Source organism: Hypanus sabinus, chromosome 18, assembly GCF_030144855.1.
Source record: "Hypanus sabinus isolate sHypSab1 chromosome 18, sHypSab1.hap1, whole genome shotgun sequence".
Classification (NCBI taxonomy): domain Eukaryota; kingdom Metazoa; phylum Chordata; class Chondrichthyes; order Myliobatiformes; family Dasyatidae; genus Hypanus; species Hypanus sabinus.
Window position 1 is genome coordinate 55324845 of NC_082723.1, and position 16174 is coordinate 55341018.

Sequence of the window (16174 nt, forward strand, 5' to 3'; positions counted from 1 at the left end):
TGGTCATTGCAATTTGTCCTGTGATTAGTCTAGCATTAAATAGGTGGGTTGCTGGATGAGGTGGCACAATGAGCCAGAAGGGCCTGTTCTGTGCTGTAGATCTAAACAAAATAAATAAAATTATAAATATAAATAAAATTAAAATAGATAAGGCAATGTGGTAACAACTATCTAATCTGCAGAGCTTATGTAGACTGAAGAATGAACATTGACTGGGGAGTACTCTGCTGCTTATCTTCAGGTAGTGCTGTGGTATCAGTGTGAGATGATGGACCAAATACCAAATACCTTGACAAATCATAACACCCCCATAATGCTGCTATCTGCTTATATCTTGTGCTTACTTACTAGAGTCAGACAATTTAGACATGTCTTGTAGTTTAAAAATAATAAGTCACTCAAAGTTCAAAGCAAATTTATTACTGAAGTACATATGTCACCATATACAACCTTGAGATTCGTTTTCTTGTGGGCATACTCAGTAGATCTAAGAGCTATAACAGAATCAATGGGAGACCACATCCAACAATGTGGACAAACAACCAATGTGCAAAAGACAACAAACTGTGCAAATAAAAAGAGGGAATATGAATATAAATAAATAATCAATAATTTTCAAGAATATGAGATGAAAAGTCATTGAAAGTGAGTCCATAGATTGTGGGAACAAGGGCAAGTGATAGGGCAAGTGAAGTTGAATGAAGTTATCCCTACTGGTTCAAGGGTCTGATGGTTGATAGTGATGGTATATATAATTATCTGGATAGACAGGGTCTAATAAGGAGCAGTCAACATGGATTTGTGTGTGGAAGGTCATGATTGACAAATCTTATTGAATTTTTTGAAGAGGTTACTAGGAAAGTTGACGAGGGTAAAGCAGTGGATGTTGTCTCTATGGACTTCAGTAAGGCCTTTGACAAGGTTCCACATGGAAGGTTAGTTAGGAAGGTTCAATCGTTAGGTATTAATATTGAAGTAGTAAAATGGATTCAACAGTGGCTGGATGGGAGATGCCAGAGAGTAGTGGTGGATAACTGTTTGTCAGGTTGGAGGCCGGTGACTAGTGGTGTGCCTCAGGGATCTGTACTGGGTCCAATGTTGTTTGTCATATACATTAATGATCTGGATGATGGGGTAGTAAATTGCATTAGTAAGTATTCAGATGATACTAAGATAGGTGGCGTTGTGGATAATGAAGTAGGTTTTCATAGCTTGCAGAGAGATTTAGGCTAGTTAGAAGAGTGGGCTGAAAGATGGCAGATGGAGTTTAATGCTGATAAGTGTGAGGTGCTACATTTTGGTAGGAATAATCAAAATAAGACATACATGGTAAATGGTAGGTCATTGAGGAATGCAGTAGAACAGAGTGATCTAGGAATAATGGTGCTTAATTCCCTGAAGGTGGAATCTCATGTGGATAGGGTGGTGAAGAAAGCTTTTGGTATGCTGGCCTTTATAAATCAGAGCATTGAGTATAGGAGTTGGGATGTAATGTTAAAATTGTACAAGGCATTAGTGAGGCCAAATTTGGAGTATTGTGTACAGTTCTGGTCACTGAATTATAGGAAAGATGGCAACAAATTAGAGAGAGTACAGAGGAAATTTACTAGAATGTTACCTGGGTTTCAGCATCTAAGTTACAGAGGAAGGTTGAACAAGTTAGGTCTTTATTCTTTGGAGCATAAAAGGTTGAGGGGGGACGATAGAGGTATTTAAAACTATGAGGGGGGATAGATAGAGTTGACGTAGATAGGCTTTTTCCATTGAGAGTAGGGGAGATTCAAACAAGAGTACATGAGTTGAGAGTTAAGGGGCAAAAGTTTAGGGGTAACACGAGGGGGAACTTCTTTACTCAGAGAGTGATAGCTGTGTGGAACGAGCTTCCAGTAGAAGTGGTAGAGGCAGGTTCGATTTTGTCATTTAAAAAAAATTGGATAGGTATATGGACAGGAAAGGAATGGAGGGTTATGGGCTGAGTGCAGGTAGGTGGGACTAGGTGAGAGTAAGCGTTTGGCACGGATTAGAAGGGCCAAGATGGCCTGTTTCTGTGCTGTAATTGTTATATGAGGGGTAATAATTGTTCCTAAACCCGGTGGTGTGAGTCTTGAGGCTCTTGTGCCTTCTTTCTGATGGCAACAGTGAGCAGAGAGCACAGCCTGGGTGGTGGGGGTGATGGATGTTGCTTCCTGTAATAGCATTCTGTGTAGATGTTTTCCATTCAAGGGCATTGGTGTTTCCATACCTGACTGTGCTGCAAACATCCAATATCCTCTCCACCATACATCTATAAAAAATGTGTCAAATTATAAGATGTCATGCCTAATCTTCACAAACTTCAAAGGAAGTAGAGGCACCGCTGTGGTTTCTTCATAATTGCAGTTATGTGGTAGGCCCAGAACAGGTCCTCTGAAATCATAACATCAAGGGATTTAAAGTTGCTGACCTTCTCCACCTTTGATCCCCTGATGAGGTCTGGCTCATGTACCTCTGGTTTCCTCCTCTTGAAGTTATTAATCAGCCCCTTTGTCTTGTTGACGTTAAGTGAGAGGTTGTTCTGGCAACACTCAGCCAGATTTTCAATCTCCCTCCTATAAACTAATTCAGCCAACAACAGTGGTGCCATCAGCATTGAGTGGCATTGGAACTGTCCTTAGTCAGAAGTACAAAGTGAGTAGAGCAGGGGGCGAAGCCTTGTGGTGCACCCGTGCTGATGGAGATGTTGTTGCCTATCCAAACTGAAAGTGCTCCCTGGCATAACTTGAATAGCCTTGTACTAACTGTATGGTTAAAACTGGCAAGAGTCCATATTGGATTTGTTACAAGCTGACCACAATGGTGAGTTAATGGTTTTCTCATGTTATCACAGGAAAACAGTTCACAGAAACAGTTCATTTGGCTCACAGGATCTGCATTGGCCATCAACCACCTATTTCTGCTAATCCTACATTAATCCATTTAAAAAAAAATCTCCCCATATTCTTATCAATTCTTCCCAGATTCTTCCACCCATCTACAGTGGCCAACGAGCACATCTTTGAGATATGGGAGGAAATTGGACGGCATGATCACAGGAGGAGAGTGGAAATTTCACACAGATTTAAACCCGAATGTCTGGCATTGAGGGGCACTGACTCTACTAGCCGCTCCTCTGCATGACCCAGTTACACAATAGATCGATTAGGGATCTCACAGGGACCAGTAAGTTATCTGATACAGCACAAACTCACAAACTCCTGTAATGAAGGTTAATTTGACCCTGTCACTAGGAGCCAACAGAACTTCTCTCTAGCCTCTCCAGGCCCTTCCTGGACTTGACTCATATCTGAGGCTCATTCATCCGGGCTGAGATGTTCAGTTTCTTATCTGCTTAACACTCCACTCAGAGCCAGTCAACTGCATCCTTGATTAGAAAGGCTGATTCAGGAGGATGGAATTCGAGTGAAGACAGGGTAGGTTATGGGAATGGTGATAGGAGGAGAATCTTTGTCTGGGGGGGGGGAGCAGAGTCCATAATGGAATGAGTGGAGGGCAGGAAACATCAGTGGATGGATCAGAGTGAGAATAATCTTTTAACCAAATCAAGATGAAGGGGCCTGCTCACCATCAGTATCAGGAACCACTCTAAGCAGACAGAGGCCCCTCCCATTCCTTCCCTAGGTAGAACCAGTCCTGGGGCTGGGGGTGGGGGGGAGAAGCAGGGTAGTGTAGCAGTTAGCGCAACACTATTACAGCTAGGGACTTCACAGGCTGTCTAAAAGGAGATTGCACATTCTCCCCATGAACGTGTGGGTTTTCTTCCTGTGCTCCAGTTTCCTCCCACAGTCCAAAGGCATACCAGTTAGTAGGTTAATTGATCACTGTAAAGTGCCCTGTGATTAGGCTAGGGTTAATTGGTGGGTTGCTAAGGGGCCTGTTCTGTGCTGTATCTCTACATGAAATAAAAATTAAATAAAGACCAGGAACTTAGTGGGTTTAAATAAAAGCACAATACGCTGGCAGAACTCAGCAGGCCAGACAGCATCTAAGGGAGGAGGTAGTGACAATGTTTCGGGCCGAAACCCTTCATCAGGAGGGTTTTCCTGATGAAGGGTTTCGGCCCGAAACATTGTCACTACCTCCTCCCATAGATGCTGTCTGGCCTGCTGAGTTCTGCCAGCGTATTGTGTTTTTATTTATTTCTAGCATCTGCAGATTCACTCATGTTAACTTAGAGGGTTTGTTGCATTGAAGGTAGATGGTGCATACTAGACTGGACTGCATTGAATGTGTTAATAGATTCTTGGCATTTGATCGCAAATAGAATTGTTAAATGTGCAGTCAGCTGTGAAATCTACCATTCTTGCACATTTCGTAGTTTAGTTTCAACTCCACAGAAGTGCTAAGATGGACAATATTTATTCTCAATTATCATCACAAATAAACAAATTATCTGGAGTTCATCAAATTGCTGTTTAGAGGAACTTGTGTGCTTGAATTGGCTGCTGCATCTGCTAAAACGAAACTGTTGCACTGTAAGAGATCAGCGATTGGTGAACCCTTTCCTTTTCACACCAGAAATCAGAATAAACCCCTGTACAAAGCTGATGCTGCCGACGTCAAATTTCACCCAATGCCGTAAAGGCCAAGTTTTAAGTCAAACCCCAACCAGGAACAAATCCCAGCTGTGCATCCGGGTCTCTAACGCCCGAGAGGGCAATGAAGAGCTTCGTATTTACATTAAGGGAACAGGATCAACAGGTGTGCGCAGGTGTTTATGCTCCATACATTACTTTTCTTACCCGAGTTAATCTGACCCCCTCTCTCTACTAATTTCTCCCCGGATCAACTAGGAATACAGATTGACAGCTGCGCCCGGTGTTAGTACTGCTGGAGTTCGTGGAGTTTATGAGATAGGGCTGGGCTCGCTGTGGACGGCACCTGGGCAGTTTCACTTCACCTTTAATACAAATTCCTGCTGCTGACTCAGTAGTGTGGGAATGAAGGGCAGGCACCAATGGGCGTGTCCAGCACTCCTAAAAGTTTATATAACACCTGGCAATAGTTTGGCTATTTCAGCAGATGAGTGTGGTGTTGAGATCTTCGGGGGCAATTGTGCTAACGTGCCGGGTACTGCATCAAGAAGATAAATCAAAACGAGAACAGGTGGCTGGGCCACAGTGAATGATAGCTTGCTAGAACGATTCAGATGGCCGTGGGCACCGACTAATATCTTCCCTCAAGAGGTTGCCGGAGCTATGAGTGTACAGAACCCTTACTCAGACGTAAACATTTCGGTCAAGTCTTCCTTTTCTAATGAGGGGTTTGAACCCGACGCTGACTCTGGGCCGCCCGCCAACACCGAACTGAGGGAGAAAGTTCCCAGCCAGCAGAACGGGGCAGCGGCGAAGACGCGGCCGGTGTCAGTCGCCAACCCCTACGGTTCCATCTACCGCTCGGCGGACGGCTCCGCACAGGTGGTGGAAGAGGAGGGCACCGGGCGGTGCCCGTTGGCGTGCTGTCGGCGCGGCGGATGCTGTTCCTGCTTCCGACACTGCCTCATCTCCTGAGCGGCTGGGCGCTGCCTCCCGTCGGAACCCGATCCCCGGCTTCGGCCGGAAGAGGTCCAGGCTACAGGTATTAGACTGATGGGACCAGGGAGTGGTTGCGGACAGTGTGGTTGAAACGGGGCACAACGAGGTCGGGATGCAGCGGCGGGTGCTCGGACATTCCCTGTTATTATCCCGCTGTTCTCAACTCGCTCGAACTTTACTCGACTGCACAGACTAACGCCCCAGTAAACCCGTCTACACGCTGCTCTTCGAAGATGGTCTTATGCCTGTTAAACTTTGAAACATGGTGTTTATGGTGCCAATAGCATTGTGAGTAAAGATGGCGCCCTTCGTCTGAATCTTACGTTATGCTGTGTACAACTGTTTTCTGCAAGCATTGGCGCACCGTTTACCCTTGTCTAATTTCTAATGGCGCGGATTGAAGCCATTTGGCCCATCGAGTCTAAGTTAGCTCTTGGCCCGGTTTTAAGAGAAGTCGCCTCTGATTACTACTTCCTTGTCAGTGTTGGTGTTCCGATCAAATAGTAGACTGAATTGATCCGTTTGTAACTTCTCGGGGATCACTGACCAATTCATGCTCAAAGCAATGAATGTGAGACTTGACAATTATGGCCAAATTTCTGTAATGGAACCTCTGTTTTTAGATTATAACAGAATTGTGAGCTTGGGCTATGAGTTTCTGGTCAGAGAACTTTGGGATCTGTCAGCCCATTCAATCTAACCTCCTATCGTACCGCCCCCCCAAACTTCAGCGCCGTTCATTAGGAAGCAGGCGATGACCGGCTTCTCCCGGCAGAAGCTGAGAAGTTGTTACAAAAAGCCCCTGAACCTGGCAGTAAAGATCCCAACATCTTATACTGACCCCTGTGTAGGGTTCATTATAAGTGTAGGTGAGCTCCTTGATTGTTTGAACTGCAGCACCATCTTGCGCCTTATCTGCTTAGATCAGACACAAGATGGTGCTGCTGGCGAGTCTTGGCCCAGCATGAAGAGAGGGTTTTGTGTGGAGGGTTGGGGAGTAAAAAGTGTGGTTGGAAGAACAATTTAGGACAACTAGTGGGGGGGGGGGGGGTTGGGTGAAATGGGATGGATGTGACTGTCAGCATGGAGTCAATGAGTTAAAATGGCCTCTGTTGTAGGGAAAATGTGTAAGGAATTTTGAGGATGAAGAAGTGGCAGGAGAAACCAGAATAACATACAATAACATACACAATATGAATTATTCTGAAATTAGGTGGGGAAGAATGAAAATTAAGTATGTGATAACTAATTTTTTTGGAGGGGGTGTTGTAAGTGGAGTGGGGCTCTCCACCTTTCAAGCAGATCACTACTGCCTTTCAGCTTGATTTGTACTGCTCACTTTGTATCCTTAACTAATAAAGTCTCTTAATTTGCCAAACTTTGTCCAGATTTAGAGGAAGGCCTTGCATCCATAGGGTGCAAGCTCAAAATAACCTAGCCTTTATTTATTTTATTTTAATTTGGAGATACTGTGCAGAATATGCCCTGCCAGCCCTTCGAGCTGCACTGCTCAGCAACCCCTGACAACCCCACTTTAACCCTAACCCAATCACAGGCCAATTTGCAATGATCATTTAACCTACCCAGTACATCTCTACTGTGGAGAGAACCCATGCATTTGACAGGAAGGATTTACAGAGACTCCAGGATCAAACTCGGATACCTTAACAGTAGTGTTGCACTAACCACTATACTTCTGTGGTGCTCCATATTAAGAACCTTTGGCCTATTAATGTTGTATGGAATGAGGCAACAAGCTCCCACTGAAACAACAATATGACAATAATGGAAAAATGTTTCTCTGAAGTTGGTTTTGGGCAAAATACCAGCTAGGTCTTTGGGTGAATCCCCTACTTTGAACAACACTGTGAGATTCTGTTGCATTTGTCTGAGAATGATGCATTAAATTTATCATCTCACTTGAGCCTTTGGATTATCACCTAATCTGACAAACAGTACTCCCCACAGTACATATGTCTGTTAATACTGCACCTCACCTAAAAGACAAGAGGCCCTGAGGACTGCACTAAAATGTCAGCTTGCATGAGGTGCCCAACTTTCTGGAATCTCTTTCATGGTGACCTAACTTGGGAGATGAGACAGTACTGTACTGGGGCCTGAATTATTTTTACTGTTTTTTTTATTGGTTCAGTTTGAGAATATTTTTCCTTTTATGTCAGATATTTTGAATTACTTAAAGCAACTGAATTAACTTTAGTTTTAATAATTCCAACGAAACTGGTAATGCTGTAAAATAAAATGTGCACATTCAAGTTGTCTACTGTGCTCTGCAGTCTGAGATGTTTTTCTGAGCTACATAAAAAATTGTTCCATAGGCCACTGATATGATTGATATTTTTTAAAAAATCATGTACTTCAGACAAAATGCAATATGGAATGTAATTCCAACAAAGGTTAATCTTTAAAATTTCTTTAAAATCAGTATTTTTGGTGTTGTATTTTAAGAACATAAGATATAGGAGCAGAATTAGGCCATTTGGGCCATTGAGTCTGCTGTGCCATTTCATCATGGCTGATTCACTTTCCCTCTCCGCCCCAATCTCCTGCCTTCTCTCTATAACCCTTTATTCCATGATTAATCAAGAATCTATCAATCTCTGCCTTAAATATACCCAGTGACTTTGCCTCCACGGCCATCTGTGGCAATGAATTCCATAGATTCACCATTCTCTGGCTTAAAAATACTCCTTATCTCCTTTTTAAAGGATGCGCCTCTATTCTGAGGCTCTTAGACTCCCCCACTATAAGAAACCTATCGAGGCCTTTCAACATCCAATAAGTTTCAATGAGGTCACCCCTATGTCCATAAAAATGAAGAAAATCAAACCCTATCTGCCACTAGGGCTTGACACCAAACAATTACCAAGAAGTGATCAGGCAGTTTTAGCTGGCCAGTAAGTGCAGCCGCTAGAGGCGTGGAAATGTTTGAGTGGAAAGTTCCTTTATGTAATCTTTTTCAGAAAATAGTGTGTATATGTGGTGTGTCATTAGCTTTGTGTGCAGCATCAAGCAGTTCAATACATTCACCTACAATATGTCTGTCATTAATATTGCATTAGTGCTGGGTTTCTGAAGTTGATGTACAGAGACCAGACCTTTGCTGTCCAGTAGTGGCAGTACTCAAATTATGGTCTTTCCCAACAAAACAGTGACTGCATTGTTCTTCAATGCATCTCTCTCAGCATATGCTCCTACACCCTGAAGATCCATGAAAGATAACCAAGTTTCAGCAGAAAAAAGCTGGTGGTATTCCAGCAGCAGTCAATATTTGCCTCCATGCACATCCCTTGAAGCAGTCCTGTTTTACTCAGCTGCTCTGGAGACCTTCAACGAAGACCGCTACCTGACCTTGGCAAACATACAGTGTACAGGAGGTGGATGACGCCTCTCAGTTTGAGGGGAGTATATGGTGGGATTGCAGAGTGTAAGAAGATTCTGATGGATCAGTTGAGAGAGGGGGGAACATAGTGACACTTGTGTTTGTGCCCCTAGGCTCTATGGCTACACACAAAGGTGGCCATCAGGATAAGGGATTTGTTGGATACGAGTCTTTCCTCTTTTGCTCTGGAGATCTTTACATGTAGCTATACTGATGATCTGTTTTGGATCTCCAGAGAGAAAGAAAGAAAGGGGAGGGGAGCACCTGAGGGAGATGGACCTTGTATACTGGCTGGGTAGCCTCCAACCTGATGGCATGAACATTGACTTCTCTAGCTTCTGTTAATGCCCCTCCTCCCCTTAGTGTTTTTCCCCTCCCTTTTTTCTTTCTCTCTCTGCCCATCTCTCTGCCAGTTCTCCATCTCCCTCTGGTGTCCCCTCCCCTTTTCTCCCTAGGCCTCCCGTCCCATGATCCTTTCCCTTCTCTAGCTCTGTATCCCTTTTGCCAATCACCTTTCTGGCTCTCAGCTTCACTCCACCCCCTTCGGTCTTCTCCTATCATTTTGCATTTCCCCCTCCCCCGCCTACTTTCAAATCTCTTACTATCATTCCTTTCAGTTAGTCCTGACAAAGGGTCTCAGCCGGAAACATCGACATTGCTTCTCTCTATAGATGCTGCCTGGCCTGCTGTGTTCCACCAGCATTTTGTGTGTGTAGCTGGTGAACTATTGTTTCTGACCGTTTGTTATCACGTAGGAATGGGCAGAGCTTGTAAGTTCATTGAGGGTTAATGACTTTGTTTTGGTAGATAATTACTGGTAGGCTAGGTACTTGCAGCATTTTCTGATTTCTTGTCAGAATTTATTGTCAAACAACAAGGTGAGTAACCAGTTAATTGATTCAGTCATGTTGATTGAGGGATAAACATTAACTAGGGCACTGTGGGAATTTCCTCATTTGTGATCTTCCATTTACCATGATGTTATGATGTTATCTCCATTGGTGCAGCATTTCCTCAATTAAATAATGAGGAAAAATATGAGGACAAGTTTTAAAAACACTTGTGCACATTGAATTAATATTGGCTGCATAGAAATTATATAAAACCATAATATATATATTTAAAAAGCTAATATATATTTAATCAATGATTATTTGGTGAACTAATAAGGGAATTCAATCAATTAAGCATAGAACGAGAGGACATTCACTTGACAAGGTGATTCAATCGGTGCCACAGTCCTGACTTCTTTCCCCATGGTCCTGCAGTTTTCACTTCTCATTTTCCTTTTAAAGTTACTGCTGCACTGGCTGTCACTGATGTTCAGACAATGCATGTAAACAGTTCATTGCCAACCAACATTCCCTTAATGCTCCTGAGATTTTTTTGAAGATAAGGATGGATAATTTACAGCAACATTGGTCAGTTCTGAAAAATCCAGCTACCTTAAGTTACTAAACTGAGTCCTGAAGACTCTCATGCCCAGATAGAAGATGAGGTACTGTTTCTCAATCTTACATTGTGTCTCATTGGAACAGTGAAGGAGACTACAGATAGGTCAAACTGGGAATGGATGGGGAATTCAAGTGACAGGCAACTGGAAGCTCAGGGTCATATTCTCATTAATTTTTTGTAGGAAGTCATTCTTCCCATCAAGTCTCTGCCAGTTCTCAGCTATCAGTTTCATTCCCTTGCTTATATCCCTGTATCTTATTCTTTCTTATGTGCTCATTGTCTCACACTTGATGTTGCCTCTGTTCACCCACACATTGGGGGCATGTTACTTTGGCCAAATATCCCACCAACAAAAGAAGAAACTAATCCACCTGGATTTCTTCTCCCTTGGCTACCCTTCCCATTTCCTCCATCTGGTTCCACCTAACACCTTCCAACCTCTTGTCTCTACCTTCCACCTCCTGTTCCCATGATCTGTCTCCATCTGCTCACTACTTTTTTTCCTTCATTCATTTCCACTGATCACCCACTTGGCTCCATCTACAAACCATTTCCCACCTCACCTAGGCCCAGTCTCACCCCTCACTCCCACCTCGTTATACTGGTTAGCTTCCCTCAACATTCAGTCCTCAAACCCAGGAGAAACCCATTCAGTCACAGGAAGGACATATAAACTCCACACAGATAGGACAGGATGAAAACAGGTCACTGGGTTTGTGAGACCAGCACTACCTGCTGTACTGGTTTGCTGTCCCTGTAGACTGGACAATTTTCCAATTATGTTGTTTGTGAGCTGAATAGCCGAATAAAGTATGTGGTACCAGCGAGGTGAAGTCCATAGCAACAGCAGAAACAATAGCACAAACAACAAATTGTTGACTTATGTCAGTGATTTAAAAAAAACCCGATTCTGAGAGTAGCTTATTGTATTAGTCTGTGGTTAACAGCAAGCACCTGCAAGTGGCAGTAAGATGATCAGTACTGAGTGGGAGCTTTATTACTTCATTAGCAAGACCAAAGAGTTATAGCAGCCTCAATAGAAAGAACTAGATTTACTGGGAATAGTCTCTGGATTGTTACCTGTGCTACATGCATATTGGCACAGGGTTAATGAAATCAAAGGCTTAAATGTGTGGCTCAAAGTCTGGTGTGGGAAAAATGGACTTGAATTTGTGGAACATTGGCACCAGTATTGGGGAAAGAGGGAGACGTTCTGATGGCTGTGCCCCACCTGAACCATGCTGGGACCAGGGTCCAAACAAATTGCATAAACAGGGTTGTAAGGCATTTATATTAAATAGTAGAGGGTAGGTTCAACATCTTGGGAACATATGGTTAAAGTAAAAGGGAAGGAGAGTGCAGAAGAGGTACCTGAATAAGGAGTACAACTAAGTTTAGAAAGGTATAAGAATTTAATTTTAGGCAACAGGGAGATAAAATTGAAAAAAAGGTTGGTGAATACAGGATTGAAGTTGTTATATTTGAATGCACGTAGTATATGAAGCAAGGTAGATAACCTTATAGAGCAGCTAGACATTGGCTGGTATGATGTGGGCATCACAGAGCTGTGGTTGAAATATAGGTGGGAGCCAAACATTAAAAATTCTATTGAAAGGACAGGCAAGTGGTTAGAAGGGCTGGGTGGCTCTGCTGGTAAATTATTAGTTTTTTTTATACATTTTCTACATAACTACAGATAAAAAAAACCAGATCAAAATGAAGAACATTGATACAGTGCAAAAATAAGCATACAATAACAATCTGATACAGAGAAAAATAATTGAAAAAGCACCCAAATTGAAGACAAGTAAAATTAGTGTCCTCCCCAAGCCCCACAACACAAAACAAAAAAAGGAATCTCCAGACCATCTACAACACAATATAGAGAATATAAATCAGGACAATCAAACCCCCAAACTGTGAATACACTTAGCAACAGAAGATATCAATGCCTACTACCAAAAGAAAAAGGAGCTGAAAGCAAGGGACTGAAAAAATAACCTTAGTTAGGAGGAAGGTTATGAAAGTACTCAATAAAAGGTCCCCAGACCTTATGGAACTTTAAGTCAGAATTGAGAATTGAATAATGAATTTTTTCAAGGTCCAAACAGGCCATAATATCATTAAGCCATTGAGCATGTGTGGGCAGGGCAACATCTCTCCATCTAAGAAGGATTAAACGTATAGCCAGGAGAGAGGCAAATGATAATATTCGACACTTAGATGAACTCAGACGTAAATCTGTCTCACCCCAGAAACAGAACAGAGCAATTAAAGGGTTTGGTTCTAGGTGGTGATTCAGAATATACTATAACGTTATAAAGACATCTTTCCAAAATTTCTCCAAGCTAGGACAGAACCAGTACATATGAATGAGAGAGGCCTCGCCCCTTCTGCTGGTAAATTAAAAATGAAATCATATCCTTAGAAAGAGGTCGCATAGGATCAGATATAGAATCCTTGTAGATAGAGTTAAGAAACTGCAAGGATAAAAAGACCCTGATGGGAGTTATATACAGGCATTGAAACAAGTAGCCAGAATGTGGGGTACAAATTACCATGTGAGATGAAAAAGGCATTAAAAAAAGGGCAATGTTGCAATAGTTCAGAGGATTTCAATATGCAGGTAGATTGGGAAAATCAGGCTGGATCCCAAGTGAAAGAAGTTTGTAGAATGCATATGAGATAACATTTTAGAGCAGATTGTGGTTGAATCCACTAGAGAAAAGGCAATTCTGGAATAGGTGTTGCACAATGAACCAGATTAAACTCGGGAGTTTAAGGCAAAGGAACCCATAGGAGGTAGTGGTCATACTATGCTAGAATTTACCCTGTGGTTTGAGAGGAAGAAGCTAAAACGGGATGTATCAATATCGCAGTTCAATAAAGGTAGCTCCAGAGTCACGAGAGAGGAGCTGGTCAAAGTTGATTGGAAGGGGACACTGGCAGGGATGACATAGGGCAGCAATGGTTAAAGCTTCTTGGAGTGAAGTATAAAAAATTATGAGGGTAAATGCAAGCAAGCTTTTTCCCTCTGAGGGTGGGTGAGACTAGAACAGGTCATGTTAAGAGTGAAAGATAACATGCTTAAGGGGATCATGATGGTGAACTTTACTCAGAGTGTGGAACGAACTGCCAGTGGAAGTGGTGGATGCAGGTTTGATTTCAACAGTTAAGAGAAATTTCGATATGTGGATGGGAGGGGTATAGAGGGCTATGGTCTGGGTGCAGGTCAATAGGACTAGGTAGAATAATATTTTGGCACAGACTAGATGGACCAAAGGGCCTGTTTCTGTGCTGTAGCATTTTATGACTAAATCAGAGATGTAAGATCAGTTCATTCCCCCCCCCCCCAAAAAAAACATTTTAAAGAGAGAATGGCTGCTCAGAGAATTGAGAAAAAAATATAAATGCTAAAGAGAGGGCATATAATATAGCAAAACAATTAGTGGGATGCTAGAGGAGTTTAAAAACCAACAGAAAGCAATACAGAGAGGAAAGATGAAATATGAAGCTAAATTAGCTAATAATATAAAAAAGGACACCAAAAGCTTTGTTTTCATAAAGAGATATAAAGAGTAAAAGAGAGGCAGGAGTGGACAGCAGATTGCCAGAAAATGGTGGAGAGCTAGTAATGGAGAATAAAGAAATAACAGACAAATTAAATAAACATTTTTCATCAGTCCTTACTCTGGAAGACAGCAACAACATGCCAGAAGTTCCAGAGAGTCATGGGGCAGAAATAAATGTAGTCACTATTACTAAGAAGAAGGTGCTTGAGAAGCTGAAAGGTCTGAAGGTAGGCAAGTCACTTGGATCAGGCAGACTACACCCCAGGGTTATGAAAGAGATAGCTGAAGTGATGGTGATCTTTCAAGAATTATTAGATTATGGAAAAGTTCCAAAGGACTGGAAAATTGCAAATGTCACTCCTCTAACAACGGAGAGAGGCAAAAGACAGGAAATTGTAGGCTGGTTAGCCTCATTTCAATATTTGGTAAGATGTTAAGAGTTCATTATTCAGGACGAGGTACATGGTAATATAGACCAAAGTCAACATAGTTTCCTTAAAGGAAAATGTTGCATAACAAATCTGTTGGAATTCTTTGAGGAAGTAATAGGCGGGATAGACAAAGCAGAGTCAGTGGATGTTGCTTGCTTGGATTTTCAGAAGACGTTTGAAAAGGAGCCACACGAGACGGCTAAATAAGAGAAGAGCTCATGGTATTACAGAAAAAGTACTGGCATGGCTAGAAGATTGGCTGACTGGCAGGAGGCAAAGAGTGGAAATAAAGGGAGACTCTTCTGGTAGGCTGTCAGTGACAAGTGGTGTTCTACTGGGGTTGGTGTTGGGTCCGTTACATTATGCTTTAGGTTAATAATGTAAAACAAATGTCTCAAATTTCCTTTTTCTAATTCTTACCAATATCAAAAACAAAACCAGAGATGGCCCACAGTTGATCTGATACAGATCCGGTTTAATGGAAGGGCTTAACAGCATAAAACAGACTGCAATCATAAGGTGTTTTTTTTTATTACCTATCACGGTCCACACAGTTAATTCTCCATTTTCTCCTAATTCCCTTTGATGATGGCACACCTGGTTTTTATCAAGACCTGCAGCATAAGAACTCCAGCCTTGCACCCACTAGTTGCTAGATACGTTGGTTTTGCCAATGTGGTAATTAACGTTTCTCAGCTGCTTAAGATTGTGTGTTCTAAGTTTTACTTCAGCACCGAGGTTTACCTGTGAAACTCGGTCTCTCCGTGTTAAGGTAAGTATTCTAAGTTTTACTTCAGCACCGAGGTTTACCTGTGAAACTCGGTCTCTCCGTGTTAAGGTAAGTATTCTAAGTTTTACTTCAGCACCGAGGTTTACCTGTGAAACTCGGTCTCTCCGTGTTAAGGTAAGTATTCTAAGTTTTACTTCAGCACCGAGGTTTACCTGTGAAACTCGGTCTCTCCGTGTTAAGGTAAGTATTCTAAGTTTTACTTCAGCACCGAGGTTTACCTGTGAAACTCGGTCTCTCCGTGTTAAGGTAAGTATTCTAAGTTTTACTTCAGCACCGAGGTTTACCTATGTAACTCCAACTCTCCATGCTAAGAAAAGTTTTGTCTGCCGCTTGCCTTTCTACACTCCGTGCCAAGATAAGTTCTGCCTGCCTCCTGCTTTCCTGCACTCCCTCCTGTTTGCCATTCAATGCTCACGCCCCGGTCTGCAACCTAACTCAATCTCCGTGCCTGTGTCCTGCATTTGGGTTCGCCTCGTTCGTTGCAACATTACCTCAATTACTGTACACTTGCTGTTTTCAGTGTGATTGACTTTTAACAATTCAGGGGCAGCTAGAGGTGGGCAATAAATACTGGGATTACCAAAATTGTCTACATTCTGTAATGAATAAATTAAAATAATTAAGTAAGGACTGGCGACACAATGACACATGAATAATCAACAGGTAACTTCAGCGAAAATGGCCATTCTATTCTAAAGAAGTTCTCAAACACCTAATCTGCAAACTGCAATCATAATGATCATCTCACCACTAACATAAGTATCAATGGCTTACACACATTTGATAAATGCACTCTGCTGATTTTTATTCTGACTAAACCCTTCTCAAGTCCAAGCTACAACTAAAATGATTGATCATACACAGACCAATAGTAAACCTTTCTTCAATACCTTGAGCGTTATAACATATCCGGAACATATGAAAAGTTTCAAAGTGCACAGCAGATTTATTCTGCA

General features: G+C 42.3%; 2 protein-coding genes across 5 annotated transcripts in view; one reads left to right on the forward strand and one right to left on the reverse strand.

Annotated features, from left to right (window-relative positions):
- The window catches only part of LOC132407610 (tetratricopeptide repeat protein 28-like), a 226413-nt gene that overhangs the window by 111505 nt on the left and 98734 nt on the right, over positions 1-16174 (reverse strand). The window lies entirely within an intron of this gene.
- The window catches only part of LOC132407609 (RING finger protein 224-like), a 42673-nt gene continuing 31850 nt past the window's right edge, over positions 5352-16174 (forward strand). Inside the window, exon 1 of the mRNA XM_059994371.1 lies at positions 5352-5613. The gene's annotated coding sequence lies outside the window, so the exon portion shown is untranslated. The remainder of the gene's footprint in view (positions 5614-16174) is intronic.